This window comes from Podarcis bocagei (genome assembly GCF_964188305.1).
Source record: "Podarcis bocagei genome assembly, chromosome: 7".
NCBI lineage: Eukaryota > Metazoa > Chordata > Lepidosauria > Squamata > Lacertidae > Podarcis > Podarcis bocagei.
Window position 1 is genome coordinate 85,912,804 of NC_138132.1, and position 13,141 is coordinate 85,925,944.

General features: G+C 46.1%; 1 protein-coding gene and 1 long non-coding RNA gene across 9 annotated transcripts in view; one reads left to right on the forward strand and one right to left on the reverse strand.

Moving 5' to 3' along the window:
* Window positions 1-5,516, reverse strand: LOC308592076. The gene is made up of 2 exons (XR_014010350.1): window positions 5,248-5,516; window positions 1-3,977 (listed from the first exon to the last, which is right to left on the reverse strand). It is a non-coding gene; the product is annotated as an uncharacterized lncRNA (long non-coding RNA).
* Window positions 5,517-5,702: 186 nt separating this feature from the next.
* ATXN2 (ataxin 2) overlaps window positions 5,703-13,141 on the forward strand; it is a 64,164-nt gene continuing 56,725 nt past the window's right edge. For all 8 annotated transcript variants that reach the window (XM_081202944.1, XM_081202948.1, XM_081202945.1 and 5 more), the window contains exon 1: window positions 5,703-5,860. The gene's annotated coding sequence lies outside the window, so the exon portion shown is untranslated. The remainder of the gene's footprint in view (window positions 5,861-13,141) is intronic.

Below are 13,141 nucleotides of genomic sequence, written 5' to 3' on the forward strand. Positions count from 1 at the left end.
GAGGGAGAACAAAACCAGTAAAAAGCACCCTAACTGCACAGGAAATGCAAATGGAAAAATTTGTGCAACGTTGTAATGTTAGTTGCACTGGAATCCATGCTTCTCATTCTTCTAAGCCATGAGTACCCACTTTTGCAGAATGGTGCTGGAAATAGATATATGGCTATTATTTTCCAGGAAACCTTTCTTTTAATGGATGAATCTCTAAGAATTTTTGAGTAACCATGACTACACATCCTCCACCTTGCTTGTGTGTAAACGCTGCATTGTGTTCTCTTTCATGAACGTGCACGGAATGACCTTGCTTTAAATAGTCGCACGTTCGGTACAAATCCTAAAAGGTGTGAGAGCTTTAAAAAGCAAGCAGGTAAGCAGGTAATAGGGCTTTAGAGGGGGCTTTCCACACCACCACTAATTAAAAACAAGAACATAATGGAGAGATGTGCTGAATCAGACCAAAGGGGACCCATCTAGCCAGGAATTCTATCCCATGAAGGGCGCCATAGCACGATCTATCTTGGGACAGTCCTAGAAGACCTGTTCCTTGGCTTTCAGGCCTTTTCCCACCTGGTCAGGGAGGGCAGGACCCTGACACAAAAGCTGCCGCTGCGGAACAGATGCTTGGGTTGGGATACTGTTCAGAGGATGTCGCTGCTGTTTTCAATATTAATACTTCACATCTTTATTTCAAATTTTATTATGATTTATGTGGAATTTGTTTAATTTGATTGTGTGCTTTTTAATGTTTTATTTCTTGCTTGTGACTACTTTTGCTGTGTTTGTAATTATGTATTCCCCCCCCCCCGTTGTAAGTCTCCTTGAGCATGGTTCTAACTATGGAAAGAGGGCATGCAAGTCAAATTACGTATATAATATATGCATGTTCCCCAGCAACTGGTATTCCCTGACCACTGGTCCTGTTAGCTAGGGATGGTGGGAATTGTAGTCCCAAACATCTGGAGGGCGGGAGTTTGCCTATGCCTGCTCTAATGCATGTTGGCTGGGAAGCAAGTCCCAGGTAAATGTGCATAGGATTGCAGCTGTTATTATACACTTTTACCCCACTTTTCTTCCACGACTGAAATAAAGGTGGTGTCTTTCCTGGTCGTGTATGGACCATAACCAACGCTGCTTAGCTTCATCTGTTTTTAGACTATGTCCTGGGGCCTACATGGTACTTGGCTGTGGGGAAAGAAGTATATAACTCTGGCTTGCACTGGGGGGGGGGTGTTGGTTGGTTTTGTTTTAATAACTGAAGAGGGAAGTAGGCAAGGCTGTGATTCCCAAACCATTTCCTGTGAGGTACAGAGTGGTGGTTCAGTTGCCACATCAATTGTTTTTCCTTTTAATATTAAAAAGGGTGAAGACTCTGCTGTAATTGTCTCATATGTAACAACCCTCAAGGAATTATCCCTCAGTTCTTTTGCTCATCCCATACAAAATGGCAAGAGTTCCTTTAGGTGAGGATTTACAATAGAATCGTAGAATTGTAGAGTTGGAAGGAACAAGGACCATTTACTTTAGCCTCCTGCAACGCAGAAATCACAACTTATGCATCCCTGGCAGATGGCCATCCAACTTCAGTTTAAAAACCTCTGATGTTGCTTTGGGTTGAAATGAATACGTTTATTTGGTATTTGTGGGAGGCTGGCCACCTGTGCCTTTCACAGCTGCAGTGACAGGCAGAAATCCAACAAGTGAAGCTCTTCCCCTCCAGTGCTGTAATTTGTCAGTTTCAGGCGGAGAGCTCTAATGAGAATTTCTGATCTACACTCGCAATGGTCAAGAAAGAATAATTATTCCATTAATCTAGGGAGAAATGCCTGCCATTGTGTGTGGATTCCACAGGCTGGAGTTTCCTTAGCACAGCCTTTCTCAACCTTGGGTCCCCAGATGTTGTTGGACTACAACTCCCATCATCCCTGAGCTCTGGCCTTGCTAGCTAGGGATGATGGGAGTAGTAGTTCAACAACATCTGGGGACCCAAGGTTGAGAAAGGCTGCAAGTTAGAATGTTCTAGTTGTGTTGGTGAGTGTCTAAGATGAACATTGAAGAGTTAGCAAGGAGTAGCATTTCTTCCAGATGAGATTCTCTAGTTATTCTGGTTTTTAAAACACAAATGAAATTTTAACGCAGAACCTGACATAAACATGTCTTTGCTTTTTAAACAGTTGAGACATAGGGGGTGGAGAAGAAGAGAAGACACTATCATCTAGGATGTCGGATTGAACAAAGGAAAATTGACATTTCATTTGCAATCACTGTACTTATTACCTATGCTGTTTTACCCAGATTCCCATTTTTTCCCTAATTTATCACCCTACTGGCCTTGTTTATGAATAAAAACCCATGTATTTTATAGCATCAGTGTAACATTACAAGTTCTGATACATTTATGGTTTGAATACTGCATATTTAATCTGCAAAAAAGAAGGAAAATAGCAGATAAAATATGATCCTCAAATATTATATTGAATACATTTTGACACCTTCAATTCACATATATATCTAGTAGTCACTGTCATGGTCATGATTGTGTGGGTTCTGACACCAATCCACACAGTTGCCCAAGCTGCTGCGCACCTCAATTTCAGTCTGTTGAACAAACAATCCTCTGTAGTACACTGGCATCCATTTCTTCTACATCCCAGTTTGTGATGTCGAAGCTCTCAGCTGAAAGGCTTTTCATTGCCACCAGAAGAGGCAACACCACTTTCTCTGGGACTTAATCTGTAGGTTGGGATCAGCATTGCATTTTAATACATTAAGGCAGAGCTTTCCAAACTTTTCATGTTGGTGACACACTTTTTAGACATGCATCATGACACAGTAATTCAGTTTTGCTAGCAAGCCGGAGGTTAAACTAACCCCTTTCCAGCCCTGGAAGCAGCTTGGAGAGCATTCATGCAACACACCTACACACTGCAGCCGACACACTAATGTGTCACGACATACAGTTTGGGAAGCTCTGCATTAAGGCTTGGTAGTAGGCTTAACCAGTGGGCTGAACTAGCGCTGGGAGACTCCTGGGAACTTGGTGCAGAACATTTACTTATTTACTCTTGCATTTATATCTCACTGTTCTTCCAAGGAGCTCAAGGTGGTGTACATGGCTAAACCACAACAGCCATGTGAAGCAGGCTAGGCAGAGACTGCTCCAATGTCATCTAAAGGACCTTCACGGTTGAATCTGCCAGGTCCTAGTCTAACACTGCACTACACTGGTTCTCTTGGAGGCGGCTGATGGTTCTACAGCTCCTGCACTGCTTTTTCCTATACTACCTTTTAAATCTACATTTGCAAAGTTAACATGAAGGTGGTGTAGTGATCAGAGTGTTATGACAAGGACTGGGGAGACCCAAGTTCAAATCCTCATTCAGCTGTGGAACTCAGGGGTCAGCAACCTTTTTCAGCTGTGGGTTGGTCCACCAGACCATGTGGGGGGCTGGACTATATTTTATTGGGGGGGGAATGAATGAATCCCAAGCCCCATAAATAACCCAGAGATGCATTTTAAATAAAAGCACACATTCTACTCATGTAAAAACACCAGGCAGGCCCCACAAATAACCCAGAGATGCATTTTAAATAAAAGGACACATTCTACTCATGTAAAAACACGCTGATTCCCGGACCGTCCGTGGGCTGGATTGAAAAGGCGATTGGGCCGCATCTGGCCCCTGGGCCTTAGGTTGCCTACCCCAAGTGAAGCTCAATAGGTGATCTAGGACCAGTCACCAACTGTCTGCCTAACCTACTTCACAAGAATAAAATGGGGAAGGAAGGAGGACCATATGCCTCGATATGGCATTTCTTCCATTCTGGCACAGATTTGGGGAGGCAATTCACATATTGTTCTGCTGCTTTGACATGTTTTCTCCCCAGACTCCTCTTGGCTTATAAACTATTTGTACCAATCAGTTTCTCCTCCTCTTTCCCTTCAGCCACGCAAGGCAGCCACTGGCTCCATCACCAACCTGAAAATATATTTGATGGGTGTGAGATCAGATTTCAACAGACAGAGATGTATTTTCTAACATTTTTTTTATAAAAACAACAACAATATCTGCAGAAAATTATTAATTAATGTTGAAAGCACAGAGACTGCTGTCATTCATCTACATATTTCCTATAGTGGAAAGATGGATTTCGTGGGTGACGAAATGCTCCTTTTAAAAAAGAACTTTCCAGGCTGTAACAAAAACTGAAAATTTCACTGTTGAGAGGTTTTATTGCCATCAAGCAGCATATGGATTTCGGCAAATAAAATGAGAAAATAATTAAAACAACAACAACAACAACTGTTCTTATCATCCCCTGCCAGCATGACCAATAGTTAGGGCTGAAGGGAGCTGGAGTCCAGCAACGCTGTTGCAATGGTAAAATGGGAGGGGAAGAATTCCAAATGCAATGGTACATAAATATTTGTGTGTCTGTAAATTTATGTTTATGTGCACTCACACACAGAGTACAGTAAGCGACATGCAGTTAAATATTAGAAGGGCTGCTTAAAAAGCCTGGCTGCAAGAGTGGCAAATGAAAACGATGGACTTTGCGGAACTGGCGAAGCTGACGGGAAAAATCCGAAACCAGCACGATCAAATATTTCAAAAAGACTGGAGTAAATTTATTCATTATCTGAAAGTTCATTGTAAGCAATTAACAACACTACTAAGGTTATCTGAAGACTTGTAAGGATTTTTTTTTTTACTTTTCTATATTTAAATTTTGAGATATTTAGTAAAGAGTTATCGAAGAACTAGAAAATATATACAATGCCTTAAATTAAAGGTTAGTTTTGAAAGCCAAGAGGTGGGAGGGAAGGAAGTCGATAGGCTCTAAAGAGCCAAAGAAGCAAAGTGGATAATAATGATGTGATTATATATGTTTAAATGGGAAAGTAATAAAAATAATTTTAAAAAATAAAAAGCACGGCTGCAGAGGTTGCGTGGGCGCGCGTGGAAGAGGGGCCACGAGCGGCTCTTAAGCGCGTCTCCTCCCCTTCCGACAATCGAGAGGAGAAAACGCCACTCTGCGCGTGGTCAGGGCCCCCCTCGAACGACCCCCTTCCCTTTGGGGGCGGAAAGATCCCGGGGGCTAATCCAGAGCTTCCCCCCCCCCCTCAGGGCCTTTCCCTCCGCGAAAGACGCCCGCTTGCCTGAGGAGAGACGAGCCCCTCCGTCGCTGCTGCGGCTGCTCGTCGTCCTCCGGCCAAGGCCTCCGCTTCTCCCCCCCCCCACTACGTACCGCCGAGCTGGGCCCCGCCCTGCCGCCTCCGCGGTGCTGCCGCTTTCCTCACGGGCGGGCGGGCGGCCTTCACCCTCAGCCGAGCGCGGGGTCGGTGGGCCGGCCGGCTTGTCTCCTCCTCCTCCTCCTCGCTCCCCACCTCCTGAGGAGGCGGCCTCAGCCGCCGCCGTCGTGAGGGGCGGAAGGAGCCTCCGCAGCGAGCACGGACGAGCGTGCGCGCGCTCCGCCCGTCCCTCCCCCTCTCCCTCCTTTCGCCTGCCTCCCTCGGCTCAGCCATGTCCCTCAAGCCATCGCCTCAGCCTTCGCCCGCCGCCGCCGCCGCCGTAACAGCAGCAGCCGTGGGAGCGCCGCCACCGCCGCCGCCTCTGCAGCCGCCGTCCCCGCAGCCGCCTCAGCAGCAGACGACGGCCACCACGACGACCGCGACGGCGAGCCAGCCGGCGGCGCCGCCGCCGCTGCCGCCACCGCCCCAGGGGCCGGCCCAGTCGGCCGGCAGCAGCAGCAGCCGCAAGCCCCTCGGTAGCGGAGGTGGGAATAGCAGCGGCGGAGCAGGCCCCGGCCCCAGCGGGATCCCGGCTGGAGGAAGCGTCGGAGGCAGGCAGAATCTGGGCAGGTGAGTCGAGGGGCGAGAGGGACCGGGGCAGGGGTCGTCTCCCCCTGCGCCAGGCCTAGCGGGTTTGACGGGCGGGCCTCGCCTGCTTCCCTGCCGGGCTCTTCCGCGCTGCCCTCCGCGGCTACCTGGGCGCTGCAGGGTGGGGAATAGGGTGGCCAGGCCCGGTCGCGGCGGGTAGGCGGGTGGAAGGCCTCGGGTGGCAAGGCGCCTGACGGGACCAACCCGGTCCCGGGTAATATTTATTTTTGGTTGTGTGTGTGTGTGTGGGGGGGTTCCTCCGCTTTAGGCCTCTCTCTCCCCCACCCCCGTTTCATCCCAGTAGATTCGGCGCCGGGCCTCGTGCATAAATGCCCGCACATGAGCCCCTAATTAACAGCGATCGTAATAAGGAGCGCTTTCCTCGGAGGCGCCGGGAGGACGTGTGGTGGATGCGGCCGGCCAGCCTCGGAAGGGCTGCGATCCTGCGGCCGCTCGCTTTGGGGAGGGAAGCGGGACGCAGGCTTGCTTGGGAGTAAGGAAAGGGGAAAGGGAAAGGGGTCACGCGGTGGGATTCCTCTGCCGGGCGCTTTGCTGGCTGGTTTCTCCTTGAGGAGGGCAGAGGAGTGGTGCGGACCCAGTATCAGCCATGGGGGCAAATGCTGTGCAAATATTTGGTAAGGAGGCTGAAGGAGGAATATTGCCGCCTTTTGTGTGGGTCTGTATGCCGCGGAGAGGCCTATCTAGATGGTTGTGATTGCGGCGTTGATACCATTCCGATTAACCTGCCTTCTTCCCGTAAAAGGACCCAAGGCAAATAATTGTTATGACTGATGATTTGGGGGGAGAGGGGCCGGGGCTGCGGAGAGTAGGTGAAATGTAAAGGGGCCGCGTTGCCTTGAAATAAAGAGAAGATTTCCCCTTCCCACCGCTGGTCGTTGTAGAAATAATGGCTAAAGAGTGTCTCTTTTCCTCCCAAGTTCTCTATAAAAAAACTGCATAATTGCATAACAGGGTTTGGGGGGGCATGCGAAGGGTGGCATTGTTTGAAGGGAGCACTTGTCATAGGGGAGGGGGCAATGGAGGTTGCCCGCTTTGGAGGTGGGGGGGGATGGGAATGTTTTGGTGAGTGGCATCTCTTTCCCTTGCATTGTATTGAGGGGGAGGTGTTACCTGGAATCTTAAGAATGGGGAGGGGGGGTACGTAATCATTCAATGGCTGACTTTGACCTGGAAGAAATTGTATTTTAGGGGTGGGAGGAGAAAAAGGGATTCCATGTCCCGCATCCCCTCAGGAAAGGAAATGGGGGGCCTCCCCCTCCCCACTTCAGCTGGCCCAATGTTGTGTGTGTGATGGGAGTTACCAGGCGCAGCAACTGGCATTGCCCTGGGAAGGGGGGTGGCATAATGCCTTTCGTGGAGGGTGACAGGGGCAGGAAAGGCAGCTTGGCCTCCATGTTGGGCAGAGGCTTGAGGAGAGAAAATGCCGCATAATACTATTTTGGAGAGGGGGGTGAAGGAGGAGAAGCAAGCTGGGATAGATCTTCTGCTCACACTGCCATGGGGAGGCAGAAGGCATTGCCAAGCTTTGGGCATTGCTGTGGGGTTGTGGTGGTGAATAGGGAAGGACAACCCTGGTAGGACCCCTCCTGATTTTGCGGGAAAGCATTTTTTGGCAAAGGGAGGGAGGGAGCAAGAATTGCCGGGGAAGGCATGCATACACAGGCGCTGCAACCAGCGAGCTGTGACAGTAGAAGGCCTCTCCTCCCCTCCCCAAGGCCGAGGCTGCAGCAAAGGCTGGCCGGGCCTGGAAAGGACGTTGGTGCTGTCGTAAGTGTCACTCCAGGGTCTAGGCCTTTGGAGTTGATCGTTCCCTTGTGTATGTGTGAGAGGGGAGATGATTAGCAGACGTGTGTGTTGGGGTGCCTGCCCTTCAAGACTCGCAAGCAGGAAACTCAGCCTGGGCAGAGGGCACCTGGTTTGCTGCGAGCCAGGCCCCTGCCAGCCGGCCTTACCCGTTACTGCAGCCTTGAGTGCAGAGAGTGACCATTTTAGAGTTGAGGTTCTCCCCCAGCTCCACCCCCCCAAATGATCCTGCCAAGCCTCATTGCCCAAACCAGGGGGTCTTTCCCTTTAAAACAGGCCTCTTGGAAAGGGAAGAGAAAGGTGATTCAGGAATGTGTGGGACTAGATTTCTCCTCCAGCTGCGATAAGAAGTATTTTTCTGTTATGATTTTCAATACCATTGCTAATCTGTTCAGAGCAGCAGAGTTTTTATACAAACTGATCCAAAACATTGATGATTCTTACAGTATTAAAATTATGCAATATAAGGTGCATAGACGGTAATGTGCATTTGTCATATTGAATCGTGTGCCTGCAGGAAGCAATAGAACTTCGGGCTAAGCAACTTGCTGTGTTGTCCATGGAACAATGTATAAACAGAATTTGTGTTGTTGCCAAGATGTGTTTAATACCCTTAAAAGTACTGGCTTCCCCACTTCTTTTTGCATGTTTTATTTACCCAACTACAACTATCAGATATCAAAAGAACAATCACTTAGAAGAAAGACCAACAGAAGTCGCTCAGACTTGCTTCCAAGTAAAGGTGCTGAGAGTTCTAATCAGTGGGTTATTTATTTATTTATTTATTAAATTTCTATATCGCCCTTAACCCACAGGTCTCAGGGTGGTTTGCAATATAAAAACACAAAATACATGATAACAACAAGAACGTAGATCAAACCAACAAACCAGTAACGCCCTTCCCCCTCTTTCTATCCTCTTGCAATTTGGTAATTTCTTTGAAAACTTGTTTCTATATTCATGAAAGCCAGAGCCTTCAGTTCTGCAGAAGTACATCAGATACTTAGCAAGAAGGCTGAACTGTGAACCAGGAAGTCCCCAGTTCAAATGTTGCTTCTGGTGGCCTTTGGCAAACTTCTTTCTCTTTCTCTCACTCCACCCTGTCTGTAATAGGGGGAGAATAATATTGGTTGTAAGTATTCCCGAGATATTGACAAGTACTTTAGAGAGTTCAAAGTACTTTAGAGAGTTCATGTTTTAGATCACGGGCATGAGGAGTGTCTGTTATCCAGGACTGCATTTTGCCACACAAACTTTTTGCAGACTATATAAACCTGATACACTCAGCATATCTTGTACAGTTGGTGCATAACATACAAAACTCACAGAGATGTAGCATTGAAATGTACAGTGCCTCCATTTCTCTTTCCTGTATGAGTGAAAAATTACTACACATGGTGGATATCAATAGTGCAATCCTCTAGAACTTACTCTACTTCTTAGATGGGAGAGACTTGGGGGGAATAAATAGGAATATTCTTGGAAAGGGCATAAGGCAGGATCTTTTTGATGTTGTCACCCACCAGTGTTTGAAATCCCCTGGGCGCATTTTGCGACTGGTGTGGGTCCAGTTGTGAGGACATGGAGATCTTTAGATGCCAGGTTGGTGACTGACATCTCCATTTGGCTGACCCTCCAGATTTCTTAAGCAGGTAAGCAGAAGTGCTTATTCATGGCATTTGTATCCCACCTTTTTCTCCAAGGAGTACATGGTTCCCCCCCTCCTCAGTTAATTCCTACAGTGACCCTTTGCGGTAGGTTCAGAGGCTGTGACTGACTCCAAGGTCACCCAGTGAGCTTCATGATTGAGTGGGGATTTGAACCCTGATCTCTCAGGTCCTAGTCTAACACTCTAACCACATCACCACACTGGCTTCCTGGAGTATTTCTTCTATGGGGCAAATATATAGATTAAGTAGGTACATAAATATGGGGAAAGCAAAATGTAACTTATGGAAGGATCTGAAATATTTTAAATTATGTTTTATTCTAGATTGCATTATTTGATGTTTTACTGTGTTGTAAACCACTGAGATATTTTCCCCTTCAAAATATAAAGCAGTATAGAAGAGGAATGAATAACAACAACAACAAAATTTCATTAAAATGTGCCTACACATTCTGTTGTGGTGAGTATAGGCCAGTTTTAAGGTGCCATTTGGCTATTAGCTTACGTATCAGAGTTTCTAACACTGGTTACCCCTTTTGAAATGTGATATGTGTGAGTATAGCTATTAATTCTAATATTAAGTGAGATTTCAACAGAAATAGCTTATTTTTCTTTCACTTCTACTTACCTCTTCAGTGTGCTGAAATTATTTTTAATAATTTGAATTTTCAGTGGTTGTGATCTGTCTCAGGATAATGCTTTTACGTGGAAAAGCAAAATCTACAGATTGAAAGAGTTGTTTATGAGTCAGTTGGAAATGTTGCATGTACTGAGGATTAAAGCACCTGTTTAGAATCTAATTTGGGTTTCTAAAATGGGCTTGTGTTCTTGTACCTCTGTGTGGGGACCTTACTGGATGCTGATAATTCTGGCATGCCCCTATTCTGATACCATGTTTCTTTTAAATATGTAGAGCATTTGAGAATAGTGACTGGTCTTAAGTTCTTGAATGCCTTTTATTACTCTTTATGCTACAATACTAGTTTATTGTACAATAGAATCCTGCTGAAGTGAAATGTCCTGCTGCTGTCTGTTTTGAAGTTGTTTTTAGTATTCAAAATGTGAATGAATATTCCATTTTTATCCAGTGGAGATAAATTCTGAAGGAAATAGGTATGTACATCTGCTTTTTTGGCAGAGAACAGGAATGCCTGCTGTGTTCAACCAAAAAGGTTGAACACAGCCAAAAAGGAGAAAATATTGTAGAGGATTAGAGGATTTCCTGGTATCAGTATTAATCATTTTGGGTATGTGTATTAATATTAGCGGACGGACCCTGAGAGCTGCTATAGAAACACCCAAGCATTTGTGTGTGACTGTTGCTGTTGTTGTTGTTGTTGTATTAAATTTCTATTAATGCCCTTCCTTCGAGGATCACAGGCTGGTTTACAATATAAAAGCACAGTAATACACAACACAGTTACAAACACAAAAAATACCAAACCCCCTCAGTTTAAAAGGTCGTATATTCTTTAATTAGCCAAAAGTCTGGGACGAGAGGGATGCATTTGCCTGACACCTAAATATATGTAATAAAGGTGTCAGGTGAGCCTCCCTGGGGAGAGCAGTCCACGAGTGAGGCACCACTGCGGAAAATTGCCCTCCAGACCCCTCATGGAGGAGGCACATGAAGAAGGGCCTCAGATGATGATCACAGGCTCCATGACAGTTCATGTGGGGAGAGGCAGTCCTTGAGGTATTGTAGTCCTGAGCCATTTAAGGCTTTATAGGTCAAAACTAGCACTTCGAATTGGGCCAGGAAACTAATTGTCAGCCAGGGTAGTTGGAATTATATACTTTAGCCATCAAACCATAGCTCTTCCCCTGTCCCTGGTTATGCAGCAAGTCCTCGTACTGTTTCACAAACTGCTTTTGAACGCCCCCCGCCAATCAGTTGCAGAAGAGGTTGGACATAAGTACATACTACCATTGGGTATGTGAATGTCAATAAACCATGGTTTACCAAGACTGAGCAGCATGTTAGTTCATACTGCTTCATCATTCCTGCTCGACTTCTCTCCTTAGGCTGGTGGGGGACAACAAACCATGAGCCTTGGTTTGTTGCCATATCTGAACTAGGAACATGGTTTATCTCTGACAAATCACAATCAGCAACAAACTATAGGAGTATAGGAAGCTGTCTTAAATGAAGTAAAATGATTGGTCCATCTAGCTCAGTATTGGCCACAGCTCTCTCAAGATTTCTGACACAGGGTCTTTCCCAAGCCTACCTTTGGCAAGCAGAGCATATGGTCTAGCAGTGGTGCCCAAACTTCTTTCAAAGAGCACCAGATTTGATGAAGTGAAGGGCCATGAGGGCCGACCAAAGTTATTAACCTTTTTTTAGGATTGAAGTTATTGAGTTTTTTATGGTTTTACCCCAAAGTTGTTGAGCTTTTTAAGGGTTGAAGTTGTTGAGGGTTTTTTAGGATTTTACCCCAGGAAATAAACTGCCACAGGGGCCGGATTAAACCAACCGGTGGGCCAGATTAGGCCTCCAATATGGACTTTGGACATGTCTGGTCTAAGGTCATTCTGAAATACATAGACCTTGTTCACAAATAACAAAAAGAGACGGTCAGTGGCTTATTAGGACCAAGCAGCATTCTAGTGTTCACTGCCCAATTGCTCCCACTTTGCTGCTTCCTCTCATGTGCGTAGGAACAATATACCATGAAGCTTGGTGTCTATTGGTTCTTTAGCAGCCTATATGAATTTTTAATACACCAACCTAAAGGTGTGTTTGGTTTGAAATTCTAAGAGCCCAGCCCAGGGGTGGGAGGAGGAGTCCAGTTACCTGGAATTGCCCCATCCTTTCAAATATCATTTGAATAAATGCATTTGCTTTCTCTCTGAATCCATAACCTTCATGAGGGTATATTGTGTCCTTTGAATTGGGGCTGTTTGCTTGTCTGAGTTGTTTAGAGGCTTGATTGTGCATTTGTGAGTGTGGCCATGTGCTGTGCTAGAGGAAGTGATTTGGGGGGAGGTGTTAGCAGTCAGCAGCAGTTCCAGAATTATAGGCTTGGAAGGTACCCTCATGGATAATCTAGGGCTAGGCCAACCCCCCTGCAATTCAGGAATCACAGTCAAAATGAACAGTACATGTAAACAGGGGTGTTTAGCAGGGAATTTGAGCTGGAGGCCCAGAGTGCTGTCTTACGGTGTGTGTAGGACCAAGAGATATGGAGGCAAAGGAGCTGCTGCAGGCACCCGTGACACCTGTGCCGTGTTTGTTTCTTGCTTGAGAAAGTGCAAAACTACACCTGCAGCACAGTGATCGAAATTAACTGGTTGCCAGTCGTTTTTTTGAGACTCAGCACCAGCTACCTAGTGAACAAATTGAGATTTCCAGTTGCATGATTTGCAACTGAGAGCCTTCCTTTTTTGCAGGCTTCTCATGAAGACTTTTGATGTGCTAAGCAAACTGTGAAGAAGCTCTTTCACACATTTAAATGGATTGCTTTTCTCTTGTGGTTGCAAACAAATGGATTGCAGGACATGGGGCAGCAGGGGAGAGCTAGCTGTTTTGCTTCTGATCACACAGAAGATAGTCACTTTGGAGAAACAGAAGTGCTGTGTGGGAAAGACCCTTTAAAGTCGACCATATTCTATAAAATATATTTTTTTTAGACACAGAAGGAAGCTGGAGTGGAATTGTATGATCTTTTAAGTGCAAGGGATGCCAGTATGACCTATCAACATTTTATAATTCAAAGCACAAGTGTTCGAAATTAGCCAGGCTCATTTTGCACCTGACCATTGGCCAC